The 8443-nt window shown below is 46.6% G+C and overlaps 1 pseudogene; it reads left to right on the top strand.

Moving 5' to 3' along the window:
- Positions 1-2204: 2204 nt before the first annotated feature.
- On the top strand, positions 2205-6253 carry LOC131417945 (keratin, type I cuticular Ha8-like; annotated as a pseudogene).
- Positions 6254-8443: the final 2190 nt, after the last annotated feature.

The raw sequence follows: 8443 nt of genomic DNA, 5'->3' as shown, positions 1-8443 counted from the left end.
CTTGGGCCACCAACAGGGTAATGGGAAGAAAGATGGTGACATGTCTAAAGACCTCAGGGTGAGTGTGGCACCACCTCCGCAGGCCCAGTGTGGAGTTTTGTCACAAATATCACCCCTATTCTAAGGCAAGGGTTTGTCTTTTATAGATGTGCTCCTAGTGTTTAGAATATGTCATGGTAAAAACCATGATTTCTTCCATCTCAAAATACGCAACACTTGTTACTTCCTAACATCACTGCTGAAGCTTTATGTGTTCAGATGACGCTCCGCTCTACTGAAGCTTGATCATGATCCTGGCTTGGGCTTCTACTGAGTATGCTATTTTGCATAATGACACTGATGTTACATGATCAAATATCTCCTAATTACAGTGTCTATAAAGGGTTGCCCATTGATGAGCTCTGAGTAAACCCTTAGGCCAGAGCTGACCACTAGTTACCTTTCCTGGGAAACCCAATCTGGACAGAATTCTCAAATTCTGTATTTCTTCTTGATAGAACTCCAATGGCCATGTTTCACATGTACATGTCTGGTCCCTATAGAGATGTCTGTTCAGCTTTTGCTCAATGCTCAGAGCACTGGCAAATATTCATTTTCTCAAAGATCTAGTTGTAACCCCTTGGGGGTCTCGCTCTATGCCAGGTCTTTCTCAGTCCTAGGGGCCTATCAATCTCCTGCCACAAGTTTTGAGAGAAAAGTTTTGGGACCTTAGCAGACAACTGTCTTGGTTTCCCAGTACCAAGAACTAGTGGGGTATGCAATATAGTACTACATTTTGGAGACAGAGATCTCCCCTGGGTGTCGTCCTGCATAGTCCTTGGAGAAACCCTGCCTTATTGCTTTGGTGCCACAACACCTGTATTTTATGAGACACAAAGAATTATATAGAATGTCAGATTCTTGTTTTATCTCTTAATGGCAACTTCTTGCCCAGTTTCTAGGCCTTATAATCCTTAGTTCTGGAAATGACACAGTTGTTCTCCTATTGAGGGGTGGGGTGGGAGATGTGGTGGTCAAGGTGAAGAACACAAGAATAGGCTCTGGAGTGGAAAGAAACTGATACTGAGAACAGACTTTTTAATAAGGTTGATCTCAGAAAAATGACTTCACATCTCTGGTCCTCAATGCCTTCTTTCTTTATTTATTTTGTAAAATTAAGATAATAATACCCATCTCACAGGATGGTTGTAAGGATTAAATAAGATCATCGATCAGTCCCCTAACACATATGGTAGGTGCTTGATAAGAGGCTTTAGAATCAAGGAAGTAAGGCAGGAAGAGGACCCACAGTGACCCTGATAACTCAACGTCCTTTGAGTTTCATGGCCAAATTCTTATATGGGTTCGAAAAGATTGTTTTTCATTTTTGTTTGTTTCTGGCTTCTCGAGCTCACCTTCCCTGGTCCAGATCAGGCATGGTGTTTAGGGTCACCCTCATACTGATGAGCTTCTCAGACCCCCTATTTAAAACTCCATGGCTACCCAGTTGTGGTTGCTCCCTGATGGACAGGAACTGGATCATGCTTAACCAGTTATATGTCAGGTGTGTGGCACAGTGCCTGGCATACAGGATGTGCCAGAAGATGTGCTTTGAATGGACTTATCAAAGTCTTATTGCCCCTCAAATTGAGTCTGAAAGACAAACAACTGAAGAAAGAAGAAATGTAGAACTTCTTGATAACCCAAAACCATAACATCTACCAACCAAAAACCAGTTTCTTCCCTGTATAGGGAAGGCTGGTTTAGTCCTAACCCAGGTGAGCACCAGTGTAGTCATAGGGTTGTCTCTCCTGCTACTCCAAGGACCAATAGGAATAGTCATGCCTTCAGTGTGGGCACATCAACTAGGAGGCCAACCCCTGTCAAGGTACAAATGTCTGATGGCCAAAAGGACTTGTGTTCTTTAAAAAATAATAAAAAGCTTCTCTCCTCCCACCAATAGCCAACCTGATATCAAAGAGCCAAGAGGCACCTCAGATTTATCAACATTCCTTTAATGAGGTGAGGAACTCTTAAACTTCACAGCTGAGTAACAGGATGATGGTACAACAATAGGTAGAGAATCAGGGCAGAGAGGTCCAAGAATTGAACCAACACCCACCTTGGATGGGTATAAAAAGGCCAGGAGGGAAGGGGGTTGTCACACTCAGTGGCTTGGCCTTCCCAGCTGCTCTGAGCCTCCTGTGCAGCCTCAGCCCAACAGCATGACTTCCTCCTACATTAGCTCATCCCACTCTCTGGGCAGCACCAAGACTTTCGGAGCCAGAAATGTCTCTGACTCCTCCATTGATGTTGGGGACCAGCCTGGGGCAGAGGCCATGGCTGTCTCCCTGTGTCTCTCAGCCACCCTGGCACACGCCAACCGAGTCTATGTGGGGACGACCCCTCTGGGCCGACCCAGCCTCTGTCTGTCCCACAGCTGCAATGCTGCTTGCCCCTTGCCAGGGACCTGCAACATTCCCGGCAACAGTGGCATCTGTGGGACCTATGGTGAAGGCACCCTGAATAGCCATGAGAAGGTAACCATGCAGTTCCTGAATGACCACCTGGCCAACTACCTGGAGAAGGTGCGCCAGCTGGAGCCGGACATTGCAGAGCTAGAGACCAATATCTGAGAGTTGAGCAAATGCCATTGAGTCCAGTGTGTGCCCAGACTACCAGAGCTACTTCCGGACCATTGAGGAGCTCCAGCAGAAGGTGAGGTTTGGAGTAGCCTGGGGTATGCTGGGTCTGAGGAAGGCAGAAGGGCAGGGCAGGCAAACAACCACTGAAGGCTCAAAGAGATTTGGGTTCTTGGGTTCTCTTGAGCATGTCTGTGTGTTACACCACATGTAGAGCTGGAGTCCAGAGTATGACGTTCTGTGTGTGAACTCTCTTCCTGGTTTTCCTCAGATGCTATGCAGCAAGGCTGAGAAGACCAGGCTGATTATCCAAATTGACAATGCCAAGCTGGCTGCCGATGACTTTAGAATCAAGTAAGGTTGAAAGAGGGCCCAGAGTGGCTCCTCTCTTCTGTTCTATTTCTAGTGCCCATCACAAGTACTTGGCCCAAAGTAGGTGTTCAAAAATAGTTGTTGACTAGAAGAATGAATAAATCAATGAATAAGTTTTCATTTTCTTCCTCTCCAAACTATAATTTAACCTATTATTAGAAATGGTCATTATAGAGGATGGAAGAAAATAAAAGCACTAAAACCAAAAATGGAAAGTGTCGTCTAGATTGGTTAGGTCCTATGCCATTTTCTCCCCACATAGAAGATAACCAGAAGCCAAATCAAGTCATTGCAAGAATAAAATTTCTGTGCATAGGTGTTGGGAGACTCACTGACCCTTGGTAAATCCATCAGTGGGAAGAATTGTCATTGTAGCTCCTTGTATCATGAGTTGCAATTGAATGAATGAGAAAGGCAGAAAAATGATGGGAAAGAATCCAATGGGTAAAGTAGCAAACTGTAGCTCCAGAAGACTTATTTTTAAGCCATTCTTTTTCCTGGGTAAATGACTTCTTTATGGCAGAATGAATACTGCATTGAAGTCTGAACACTTAGGTTGAGTCCATGCATTTTCTATTATTCAAGGTATGTAATCCTAGACAATCCACATATTCTTTCTGAGCCTCAGTTTCCCGTCTACTCAGTGGGCATAATGATACTTGTCCTGACCACGAGCTCTGTGGCTATTGGGTCCAACACAGTGAATGTTGCTCAAGTGAGCAAATGAGGATCCAAGTTGGTGAAGGAGGTAGGAACTGGGGGCAGCTGAGAGGGGCTCCCCTTGGCATCTTGTTAACCTTGCACTTCCTGTGATCGAAGGCACAGGAGTGAGCATGCCCTGCACCAGCTGGTGGAGGCGGACATGTGCAGGATACACAAGCTCCTAGATGACCCGAGCCTGGCCAAGGCTGACCTGGAGGCCCAGCAGGAGTTCCTGAAGGAGGAGCTGCTCTGCCTCAAGAGAAATCACAAGCAGATGTAGTCCTGTGGCTCCAGACTCATGGGGGAGGGCACTGGGTAGAAAAGGGAGCACCTCCCACCCAGTGGCTCTAGGGTTAGAACCTGGGCTCAGTTGGCATCAGGGTAAAGGTTGATCTGGGTCAACCTGGGTCAGATTCTGTGGGGTGTGGCAGAGTGGGAGTTTCTTCTCCAGAGTTTTGCCCTGTGAGTTTAGAAAGGTCTCTAGATGGGATCCTGGGCAAGACCTTTCACGTTAGTGTGTGTGTGTATGGGGTTCCCCTCGTGCTGCTTGTCAGGGGAGGGCTTCAGGTGCTCTCTGCTCTGTCAAAGCCCCTTTCTCACTTAGAGTGTTGATCTTTCTGTCCCTGCAGGAACTGAGCAGTCTGAAGAGTCAACTGGGGGACAAACTCTGGATTGAGCTGGACACTGAGCCCACCGTGGACCTGGGCAAGGTGCTGGAGGGGATCTGGTACCAATATGAGGCCATGGTGAACACCATAATGGGGAGCAGTGGTTCCAAGCACAGGTGAGGGCAAGGCTACGGAGCAGGGAGGAAGCCTGGCTTCCACCTGGGCAGGGAGGTGATCCTGTCTCTCTGTGCACCTGCGCTTCAGTCTGAAGGCATCAGCCTGCAGGCCTCGTCCTGCTCTGAGGAGCTGCAGTGCCGCCAGACGGAGATCCTGGAGCTGAGACGCACTGTGAGCGCCCTGGAGGTTGAGCACCAAGCCCAGCACGACCGGGTACGGGTCCTCCTTCACCCTCACCATGCTGTGGATGCCACAGGCCACGGCCTGGTAGCAGCATCTTAGAAGCCTCACTAATCAGTTCTGTTAGCAGTAGTTAGAGCTCAGGATCTGAATCCATCTCTTCCTGGGGGAGATGCCTTGTTGTCAAGGTTAGTTTGACCCAGAAAAATGGTTCCTATTCAAAGTCAACTCCACTTCCTTTAGAATAAGGTGTGGTGGTTCAGGCACTCATTCCACAAGATTTTACTGGGTGTCTCCTTTATCTCAGGTATTGGGGATACGGGGCTGAACATGACACAGTTCCTCAAGTTAGATATTTTTGGGAAAAGTCATGGTCATATGGACAGTGATTTCTCCAGAGCTCTGGGAATGTCCTGTGACTGCCTGGAATTTGCCCCATGCCTGGTGAGTGTGGCCATGATGTTCACTGCTGAATTTTGGGTCACCTGTGTCTCTTACTCCATCATTTCCCCTTATAGATGGACTGTCTACAGAACTCCCTGTGTGAAGCTGAGGCCCGCTACGGCGCCGAGCTGGCCCAGATGCAGAGCCTGATCAGCAGCGTGCAGGAGCAGCTGTCTGAGATCCGGGCTGACCTGAAGCAGCAGAACCAGGAGTACCAGGTGCTGCTGGACGTCACAGCCTAGCTGGAGGACGAGACCGCCACATACGGAATATTCTGGAGAGTGAGGACTGCAAGTATGTACCCTGATATTGTTTGTGTCAACGTCATATGTAAAGGCAGAGACCTCATATTAGAAACGACATAAAAGGAGGGGGTGGCATTGCAGGCCCAATCTTTGGGGACAAACTGCTACCCAGTAAGCCTGGTGGGCTGCCTGGACATAGTGGAGGGTGTGCAGGGGCTTTTTAACTCATGCTGTCCATCTTGCTGGCGACTTTATGTTCCTAGCTACTAATCACTCCCCACAGGGGCTAAAATACTGAGAGCTCAGTGCATTTAGGTTTTGCTCAATTCTCCCTGGAAGAAGTATCCTAGTAGCAGGAATTCCTCCTACTCCTACAAATATTGCTAAGGGCATTTGCCCCATTCTCTCATTTTAGTTCCTCGATAGTGCTGTGAAAAAGGTAAGATGGATAGCACACCCCTTTAAGCAATAGGGAACAAGATTAGGGGCTGTGTTTAAATTAAGAGAGCGGCTGATGGTCTTGCTCTGCCAGCCTTTCTCTCTGCCACGTTCCTTTCCACATGGCAGGTAATGCTGGTTTTGCACACGGACACCTTGAGCTATGGTCCCAGCTCCACTGTGGACTCCGGGAAGTCACTGCCCCTTTCTAGGCCTACAGGAACCCCCTAGGTCTAAAATCACCTTTTGCTCTTCCAATTCTAAAGTGTCTATAGTTTTGTCTTTCATGCACTTCTCACACCAATGTTTCAAACATCTTTTTTCTCTCCATAGGCTCCGCAGTCTCCAGCACCCCCTGCCCAGCCCCTGCAGCCTGTACCTCCTGCTCTCCCTGCCTTTCCAGGCCTCCTCGGGCCTCCTGTGGGCCCTGCTCATCGCCTCGACACTGACATACTCCTCAGCCTGAGGTGCTGGAAAACGGAAAATGGGAACTGTCTGCAGCCTCTTCGGCTCCAGCCTCCAGGCCTGCCACTCGAGACCTTTCTTCCTCAGCCAGCAGGCAGGAGACTGAAGCCAGGCAGCGCTTCTCTGTTGATGGGCTTTCCAGCTCAGCAGCTCAGTCCCAGCCCCTGGATTTGTGCTTCCTCTCTTCACAGTGTGTGAGGTGTTCTATTTTTCTCTCTTCTGTTGCCTCCTAGTCTCTCAGAGATGTGGCAGGTAACCTTGTTTTTATTTCACTAATAAACTTCGCTTCTGCAGCAAACAGAGCCCAGTGCCTGCTGGTCTTAGCTTCTCCACCCCACACCCCGTGTTGCTGGGAGCTCCCTGAGTCAGCTGTTCCTGTAGAAGCAGGGATTGTGGCTCCCTGACCAGAATGGCTCTGGGAGGCGGCAAAGCCAGTGAGGACCATGGTTAAGAATGAGACTGCATTGGAAGAATAAACATAGTTAAAATGTCCATACTACCTAAAGCAATCTACACATTCAATGTAATCCCAGTCAAAATCCCAATGACATTCTTCATGGAAACAGAACAAAGAATCCTAAAATTCATGTGGGGCAAAAAAAGAACCCGAATAGCTAAAGCAATCCTGAGAAAAAAGAACAAAGCTGGAGGCATCACAATCTCTGACTTCAAAACATACTACAAAGCTATAATAATCAAAACAGCATGGTAACGGTACAAAAACAGACACACAGATCAATGCAACAAAACTGAAAGTCCCGAAATCAAACCACACATCTATGGACAGCTAATCTTCGACAAAGGAGCTAAGAACATGCAATGGAGAAAGGAAAGTCTCTTCAGTAAATGGTGCTGGGAAAACTGGACAGTCACATGCAAAAGGATGCAAGTAGACCATTATCTTTTGCCACACACAAAAATTAACTCAAAATGGATCAAAGACTTGAAGCTAAGACCTGAAACTATAAAACTCCTAGAAGAAAATAAGGGCAGAACACTCTTTGACATCAGTCTTAGAGGGATATTTTTGAATCCCATGTCTACTTGGATAAGGGAAACAAAAGAAAAAATAAACAAGTGGGACTTCATCAGACTAAAGGGCTACTGCAAGGCAAATGAAACCAGGATCAAAACGAACAGACAACCCACCAGCTGGGAGAAAATATTTGCAAATCATATATCTGACAAGCGGTTACTATCCATAATATATAAAGAACTCACACAACTGAACAACAAAAAAACAAGTAACTTGATCAAAAAATGGGCAGTGGATATGAATGGACATTTTTCCAAGGAAGATATACAGATGGCCAATAGGCATATGAAAAGATGTTCAACATCACTAAGCATCGGGGAAATGCAAATCAAAACTACATTACGATATCACCTTATACCCGTGAGAATGGCTATAATCACCAAGACAGAAAATAACAAGTGTTGGAGAGGCTGTGGAGAAAAGGGAACCCTCATTCACTGCTGGTGGGAATGCAGACTGGTGCAGCCTCTATGGAAAACAGTATGGAGATTCCTGAAAAAATTAAAAATAGAAATACCTTATGGTCTAGCTATCCCATTTCTGGGCATTTATCCAAAGAACTTGAAATCAACAATCCAAAGAGTCTTATGCACCCCTACGTTCGTTGCAGCATTATTCACTATAGCCAAGAGGTAGAAGCAACCCAAGTGTCCATCGACAGATGATTGGATAAAGAAGATACGGTATTATATACAATGGAATACTACTCAGCCATAAAAAAGACAAAATCATCCCATTTGCAACATGGATGGACCTTCAGGGTATTATGTTAAGTGAAATAAGCCAGACAGAGAAAGACAAACACTGTATGACTTCACTCATATGTGGAATATAAACCAACATACGGACAGAGAGAACAGTTCAGTGGTTACCAGGGGGAAGGGAGTTGGTGGGTGGGCACAAGAGGCAAAGGGGTGCATTTATATGGTGACTGACAAATAAAAATGTACAACTGGAATCTCATACTGTTATAAACTATTATGACATCAATTAAAAAGAATGAGACTGCAGCAAAATGACACAGACGAGTGATACCCAGCTCTTGAGCTGGCCAAGCCTATTTAGATCCAGAGTCAAAGAGCTTTGAAAATACAGACACTAAATAAAACCCCCTTTTACCGGGATGAAGCCCTCTGGTCCTTGTGCAAAGGAAGA

This window comes from Diceros bicornis, chromosome 18, assembly GCF_020826845.1.
Source record: "Diceros bicornis minor isolate mBicDic1 chromosome 18, mDicBic1.mat.cur, whole genome shotgun sequence".
NCBI classification, from domain to species: domain Eukaryota; kingdom Metazoa; phylum Chordata; class Mammalia; order Perissodactyla; family Rhinocerotidae; genus Diceros; species Diceros bicornis.
Note: the sequence above shows the minus strand (reverse complement) of the source record. Positions and strands in the feature narration are given on the sequence as shown.